The 8,424-nt window shown below is 41.0% G+C and overlaps 1 long non-coding RNA gene across 1 annotated transcript in view; it reads right to left on the reverse strand.

The window, feature by feature from the left end:
- Positions 1–3,061: 3,061 nt before the first annotated feature.
- LOC107650844 (uncharacterized) overlaps positions 3,062–8,424 on the reverse strand; it is a 12,205-nt gene continuing 6,842 nt past the window's right edge. The window contains exon 3 of the long non-coding RNA XR_008918186.1: positions 3,062–3,884. This is a non-coding gene — a long non-coding RNA (uncharacterized LOC107650844). The remainder of the gene's footprint in view (positions 3,885–8,424) is intronic.

The raw sequence follows: 8,424 nt of genomic DNA on the forward strand, positions 1-8,424 counted from the left end.
AAATGGATAGATGAATGAATAGATAGACAGATGGATGAATAGATAGATAGAAAGATAGATAGAAGGATGGATGATTGATAGATAGATGGATAGGTGAATGAATAGATAGATGGATAGATAGATAGATAGATAGATAGATAGAAAGAAAGAAAGAAAGATAGCTGGATGAATAGGTACATAGATAGATGGACAGATGGATAAATAGACTAGATAAGATAAGATAAGATAAGATAATGGTGAGTTTGGTAGTGGCCTCAATCTCTCTACATTTGGGGGACATGTATAACTGTTACACATAAGGGCAGCTAGGTGGCTTAGTGGATAGAGTCAAATCTGGAAATAGGGTCCGGGTTCAAATCCTAGCTGTGTGATCCTGACCCTATTTGTGTGAACCTATTTGCCTAGCCTTTGTCCTTCTTTATTAGAATTGTTACTAAGACAGAAAGCAAGGATTTTTTAAAAATGAGCTTGCTTCCCTGCTCTCAGTATCTAGAGCAGAGGTGTCGCACACATAGCCCATGGACCATATGTGGCCCAGAACACTCCTGAGTACAGGCTGAACCAGATTAAAATGTAATTGGTAAATTTTTATAAAACAAATAAAAATATAATAAAATGCATATAATATTAATATTCATTTTTTCTAAGTTAATAGGCACCTGTGGATCCTAATATATGTATGTAATGGCTACCATTTGTATTTGAGTTGGACACCACTGCTCTAGGTGACTTTAAGGTTTTTTAGTGAGATTGTTTGGGCTTTTTTTTTTATCAGAGGGTTATAAATAGCTAAACTGCAGGCAATTGTCTAAGATTGGATAGCTATGAGTAATAACAACACTATTTTGATACTTAGAAAGATTTGCAATTTTGTCTCAGTTTTCTCATCTGTCAAATGGGAGAATAGTAATGTCTTCCTATCTAACTCCCAGGAAACCTTCAAGGATAAAATGAGTTAATGGATTGGATTATGCTTTTACTTTAGAAAGCTGAAAGACAAGATATGAATTCATCTATTTTTATATCCTATTATTGGAAGATCTTATTTATGTATGGTGAGAACATTTCCCTTTTATGCAAATTCCAGGAGAATTTCTGCCAAGATTCACCCCTCCCTATATAAGTCTCACCAAGGATAGGAGTCACACCCTCCATTTCATTGGTCTTCTTCCACAGTGTTGGGTATCATGGTAAGAATGGTTACCATGGTAAGAAACAGCAAATTGGGGGCAACTGTAGAGCATAGGCAACTACCAGCTGCTAAAAATCATTGATCAAAGACTTAGAGCTGGAGAAGATCTTAGAAGTCATCTATCCAGCCCCTTCATTTTAACATTGAGAAAACTGGGTTCCAGAGAGGTTGTGATTTGTTCAAGGTCACACAGGAAATGAATGGCAAAATGAGGATTAGAATCCAGGCTCTCTGATTTCATATCCAAGCCCAAGCCCCTAAGGATGGTGATAATTTACCTAAACTATTCTTCAATGACTAACAAACTCTCATCACATCAATTCTGAACCCCTAGCTGCCATTGTTTAAATGTAATTCTGTTTCCCACTGAGCATTCTCTTATTCCCACCTCCCTCAATCTATCCAGCTTCCAACCTTCCACTGTAAAGTTACCTAGCCTTTCTCTTGTGCCCTCTGAAATGCCTGTTCCATAACTAACACACTTACATTTCCTTGCATTCACTGAGACTTGCTTCCCTCCCAATGATGGAGCTTCATTGGCCACCCTTTTGAATACTGATTGAACTTTCACTCCTATCACTTAACTCATTGGTCATGGTGGGGTAGTTAGAATACTAGCCTCCATTGCCAATTCCAGAATCTCCTTACCACCAGCAGTCAGTAACTGCTCTTCCTTTGAGGTTCACTCAATCCTTTATTACCTCAACTAGATTCTGATAGCTATTCTTTTTAGAACTCTTCACTGGATCTTCATCCAGAGCTCTCAGTGACTACTTTTTGGAAGGAACAAATGAATGAAATGAAAATGAATAAAAATGGTCCACTCAACCCACCTGACTCTGCACATTCTCACTCAGAAGCCTATATTCCAGGGAGGTGGGATCATAGAAAGCATCTGTAAAGAGTTCATTAGTGATTCTGAAAGTCAAAGGTCGAGTTATGTGGTTGTAACCTGAGGAGGGAAGTGATGAGTCCATTAGTAAAGGGTTTTGAGCAGGAGATGAGGCAGAAGGCTTGGAGAGTCCAGTTCCCACAGAAGTGGGGCTCCATACTGAGTCCATAGATTGAGTCATTGAATAATGTGACCATGACAGATAAGGTCTGATGGTGGGAGTGGTTGGAGTAGTTGAGAATGATGAGGCAGATGAAATGCTTGAGGAATTTCCCAGGGAGACCAGAGAGGATGGAGATGAGTTTGACATACTGGTTGTGTCAGAAATGACTTCCAACCCAGAAGTATTTTCCCCTGGGGTCAATGAAGCTGTGATTAGAGAAGATCCAGATGATGGTCCTCTGGTTGACCCAGTTGTGGTCAGCTCTGGTCCCTCTTGATGGACAGTTAGATGGGAAAATTGTGAGCTAGAGGTATTATTTGAGGACTCATTAGAAGCTGATGTAAATGTAGGCACAGAAGGATCCCTAAGGATTCCAGATGTGGTAGACTGGGTTGTACTCAAAACCAGCATGGATGGTGATGGTAATGGTAATGAGGATGATGGTGGTAGTGAAGAAGAATTCAACGTTGGAGATGGTGTTAATGATGTTGATGGTGATGAAGAGTCCCTTAGGCCAGAGCCCAGACTGGAAACAGTAGCATCACTCAATAGGTTTGTGTCCTTTTTCAGGGATGGCAAAGTTCCTTCCAGGGGAGGAGTTTCAGATTCTGCCTGCTCTGAAGGTGTAGCAAAAGCCTCAGTCTCTCTGGAATGAAGGGTGACCAGCTCAGGAAGTTCAGGTATCCCTGGTGATGAAACCTCAGCAGATGCTAGGGTGATGGAAGCACCTGGGTCCAAGGTGGCTGTAGAAATGGCACTCCCCAGGTCACCTGGAGCCAGTGTCAGATACAAGGAGGTACTTGCTTCAGTTGTGTCAGAACTCAGAGTAGGGGGAGACCATACCATCACTGGTCCTTCCATTGGAGGCTGCCTTTGCTGTGTGGTGGCTGCCTGAGCTGGTGTGGGATCTTTGGTCTCAGCAGGAGAAGCAGCTATGATGGTAAGTGCAGGTGAGGTTCCAACTGGTTGTCTGGTCAATCCAGATATGTTAGATTCAGAGGTGGTGGGCTCCCCTAGGGCTATAGATGTGTTAGCCTTAGACCTATACGAATCAAGGTCAGCCAAGAATGTCACAGGGTTGGCATATCTTTCAGTCCTGGAGGTCTCATTGGACATGAAACCATCAGCTGACTGCCTTGACTCAAGAGATGAGGGTGAAGAAGATTTAATTGTGGATATCTGTGCCACAGGCCCAGACGCAGAGGCAACGGCAATGGATGAGGTTCTAGATTTGGGTGCCATTTTGGTGACAGCAAGCTCCACTACTCCAGATGGGGCCGATTCTGAGGTGGCTGAACTGGAGGTTCCAGGGGACCTGAAGAGGGAAGGGTGGTCTGAGCTAGAGGACCAGACCAGAGGCACAGCTGGAGAGAGTTGGCCAGATTCGGAGCTCAGACTAGCTAAAACCCCCATAGTATCTGGTCTTTGAACTCTTGATTTAGAGGAGAGTCCAGATATTAATTGTGGGGGTGTGGATGTCCCTGTACCCACAGCTGTCCAGGAGGAGAGTCCCTTCACATTGTCCTCTGAGGAAGGCTCAGGCAAGCCCAAGCGATCCAAGAGAGATAGCTTGGGCTGGTTGTGAGCCCTGAATTCATTTGGATGATGTCGGGATGACACCAAAACTGCCAAGAAACCTGAGGAAAATGAACAGACTTAATTAGCCCAATACCTGAGCAGAGAGCAGATCGCTCTGTGAAAAAACTATACTACTACTACTACTAATAGCAACATGCATTTCTATTCTGTTTTACAACAACCCCATGAGACTGACAGTGTATTTATCTTTATACCCATTCTGCAGATGGGGAGACTATTATTTCAGATTTTATTTTCTAAAATTAATTAATTCTATTCAGCCTCTTTCTCCCCTACCCACACCAAAGAAGGTATCATCCAGATATCTCAGATTTTCTAAAGAGAGAAAAGATGAGCGTCTGTAAACTCTAAGACTGTGAGAACAATTTGTGATAAGATTCAAGAATGGATTATTAAAGAAATAATTCATGACAATCCAGAAAGGGAAACAGTAATAACAAGGAACAAGCAGGACTTCAACAAGAATGGATCATGTCAAACTATATTTCCTTTTCTTTAAACAGGATTACTAATATAGAATAGAGGTGATAGAATAGAGAGGTGTCAAGATAGTTTAACTTAATTTTGGTCAAATATTTAATAAAATACCTTGAGCTGTTATTGTGGAAAATATGGAGAGCTGTGTTTTAGATGATCAAATAATTAAATAGATTTGGGGAACTGGTAGAATGACTGGGCTCAAAGAAAACTCATTAATGAATCCATTGTGTCTTGGAAAGGGATCTCCAATGGATCAGTGCTTGGAGCTGTACTGTTTTACATTTTTATCAATGACTTGGATAGCAGAGATGGTATATTTACCAGATTTTCAGAGAGTAAAAATCTCAGAAGAATAGAAAACATGTTGGATGCTAGAGCCAAGACCTATAGATATCTTGACAGTCAGGAGCACTGGGCTGAATCTAACAAGATCAAATTTAAAGGGATAAAAGTAAAGTCTAACACAGGTCCAAAAAATAGACTGTACAAGTACTGGTTGGATAGTAATTTGACTGAAAAAGATCTGGAGGTCTTAGTGGACTTCAAGCTCAATGGAGTCAGCAATGTGAAAGGGGAATCAAAAATGTGAATTCAACCTTAGGCTGCATAACTTTAAGTAATAAGGTGGCATAGCAACAACACAGTGGATAGAATGCCAAGCTTGGAATTAGGAAAGGTTGGGTTTCTGTCTTCCATTTTTATTAGTAGTGTGACCCTCAAGTAATTCATTTAACCCTGCCAAGCCTTAGTTTCCTCATCTATAAAAGGGGGCTAATAACAGTGTCTGCTTCAAAGGATTGTGAGGATCAAATCAGACAAAATAGGTAAACTGTATTGAAACTCTTAAAAGACCTTACAAGTCTATTATTAAAATAAAGCTATTATGAAGTTGAGAGTCCCAACTGTATTCTGCCCTAGTTAGACCACATCTAGAATGTTGTGTCCAAATCTAGGTGTTACACTTTAGAAAGAATATATCTGGGGGCAGTTAGATGGTTCAGTAGATTGAGAGCCAGGGCTAGAGATGGGAGGTGCTGGGTTCAAATGTGACCTCTGATACTTCCTAGCCATGTGACCCTAGGGAAGTCACTTAACTCCTGTTGCCTAGCCTTTATCATTCTTCTTCCTTAGAACCAATACATAGTATTGATTCTAAGATGGAAGGTAAGGGTTTATAAATAAAAAAAAGAATGGATATATCCAAAGAAGGGCAACCAGCTGGGTTAGTAAAGGACCTTAAATCCATGCCATGGGAGAACTGGATAAAGGAACTAGAGATGCTTAGCCTGAAGAAGGGAAGACTTAAGGAGGACATGATGGAAAGCCTGACATGTGGATCCATGTGGGGATTGCCCATGTGATGGAGCATTTATAAGGATGAAAGAAGAGACTTCCTAATTGGTCCTTGAACATTGAAGAGCACTTGATGCCGGCTACTGTTAGTCAAGAAGAAGTCTCTGGAGCCGAGTTTCTAGGGCTACCAAATGTCCATACTTGGTGCCTATTTCCTACTATTCACTCTCTAAAGATCTGGGAAGCAGGGACTCTGAATAGTAGCCCAAGTCTTTCACTGTGTTCAAGCTTAGCTCAGTTAAGGCTGAGCCTCTATAATTTGTCCCAACTTATAAGAGTAGCACTTAGAAGAAAATAACTCATTTTATGCTTTTCTGAAGTCTAGAAGAAAGTGGTCTTGGTTTAGCAAAAAGAACCCTGTATCAAGAGTCAGTAGAGAGGGGCAGCTAAGTGGCTCTGTAGATAGAGAGCCAGATTCTGGGTTCAAATCTGACCTCAGACACTTCCTAGCTGTCTGACCCTGGGCAAGTCACTTAACCTCAACTGCCTATCCTTACACTCTTTTCCTTAAGAACCAATACTTATCAATTCTAAGCCAGAAGGTAAAGTTTGTTGTTTTTTTTTTTTAAGACAATAGACCTGGGTTTGGATCCTGGCTCTGTTTCTCACTGTCTCTATGCTTTTGGGTAGATTGAATCCACTATGCCCCTCAGTTTCTCCATCTGTAAAATGAAGGGAGTCCTAGCCTGCTCTAATATGGTATGTGTATAATTATGATAAAATTCTAGTTTTATAAAAAAAATTCTTGTTCGAGAGTTATAAATCCTATGTATGATTCTGTGACATCAACCATGGAATGATTATTTACACATAGTAAACGTCTAATCAGTGTTTGTTGAGCTGAATTGCAAGTCATTTCTGTGCAAATTTGGACAACAAGGAGAAGAAATCTATTGATGGCTCCCCAAAAATCCCTAGTGACCGAGACTACCCTGGAGTCAGTGACCAACACAGCAACAAGGCTATTTGCTCCGGCAAATCCCAAAGATCTAGATTTCAGATTTCTCGGGCAGGAAACCAGGAGAGCAATCCCAGTAGTCTGATGGGATTGTGCTCTGCTTGTGTTTCTTCCAAAGAGAAGAAATACCTTTGGGTATAAATTGTTTTCCCCTTTGGAGGACTGAGTAAAAGGGCTGAATAAATACTTCTCCACTCTCTTGTTCATCAGAAAGGAAGGAAGAAATATGTGAGGATGAAGCAAAGAGACAGAGAGAAATCCAGACTAGTAGTGAGGGGTTGGAGGGTGGTCTATACCAGTGAGGAGAGGGGGGTGAATTTGCCTAAAAGACAAGGGTATGAAGGATCTTCTGGGTTTGGAGATGCTGGACTTCCTAAGAAGAAGGACGTCTCTTCTGTTCTATGGACTATGGGGATAGTCCCTCTATGGACTATAGAGGATCCATCTAGTCATGTCACCAATACTGAGGATATCCCACTGGCCATAGGAAAAAGTTGTTCCTGGTAGTTGGAGACTTCCTTTAGGTGATTTTGGAAGTGGCCATATGTGAAGACCCAGCCTATTTGCTGTCTTCCAGGATATGACCAAAAGTCCTTGAGACCCATCAAACCCAACCACAACTATCCTCTTGTTGGCTGATGGGGAGATGAATAGATATCACCAGAGGCAACCTGGGAAATCTCTCCAAGAATTCAAAGGGTTAGAGACAAAACTGAAAGACTGAGTAGAGCAGAGGTGGTGCTTTCCTAATGGTGCTCTCCTGAAGTTTAGGCCTTTGGAAGGGAAAGGAAGACATGGGGAGTAAATAACTGGCTAGGAATATGGTGTTGGAGAAAGGAATGTGACTCACGGATTCATGATAGAAGATTCAGGCATGATGAGCTTTTTTGACCATAGATTGAGTATATCCAATGAAAGCCAAGAAGAATGTATTTTTCTGAAGACTTACTAATATAAAGGATTTTGTGTTTATTTTATTTTGTTTATTTATTCAAAGGATTCTACATGCAAAAGGAAAGAGGAGAAAGAAAACTGTGCAGTAAGCCAGCTAGTTAGAAAATAATACATCGGGTGCCCATGGCAATGGAAATTTCTGGTAACTATATATTTATTCCACAAAATGGAGAGAAAAATCTCTGTCCCACCTCCCCTCCCTACTTCAAAAGGATGGGATAAAGACCCGTATCTTCTGCTTTCCAATTGCTTTCTCTTCAACCCTGCACCCAAAGTATCCTCTATTGTCCTTTATTCTTAAATCTTTAGGAGCCAACTCAAGTGTCTCCTCCTCCAGGAAGTCTTACATGACCAGACCATGCCATAGTGGTCCTTCCCTTCTTTAAACTTCTCTGGTGCAATGACCCTGAACAACTCGGAGGAACCTATAAGAAAAACCACTATCCACATCCAGAGGAAACACTGTGGGAGTAAAAACACTGAAGAAAAACAACTGCTTGAATACATGGATTGAAGGGATATGGTTGGGGATGTAGACTCTAAATGAACATCCTAGTGCAAACAACAACATGGAAATGGGTTCTAATCAAGGACACAAGTAATACCCAATGAAATTGCTTGTTGGCTGCGGGAAGAGTGGGTGGAAGGGAGGGAGGGAAATAATGTGATTATTGTAACCAAGGAATCATGTTCTAAATTGACTAAATAAACTTATTCAAATGGGAAAAAAATAAACTTCTCTGGTGAAACTCCACAAATAGAACTTCATTCTACTGTCTTTTCCTCCAATAGTCTTCTGTGTGTCTAGCTACATTATCAGCCCCTTCAGGCAA

This window comes from Monodelphis domestica, chromosome 1 (assembly GCF_027887165.1).
Source record: "Monodelphis domestica isolate mMonDom1 chromosome 1, mMonDom1.pri, whole genome shotgun sequence".
In the NCBI taxonomy this organism is placed as follows: Eukaryota; Metazoa; Chordata; class Mammalia; order Didelphimorphia; family Didelphidae; genus Monodelphis; species Monodelphis domestica.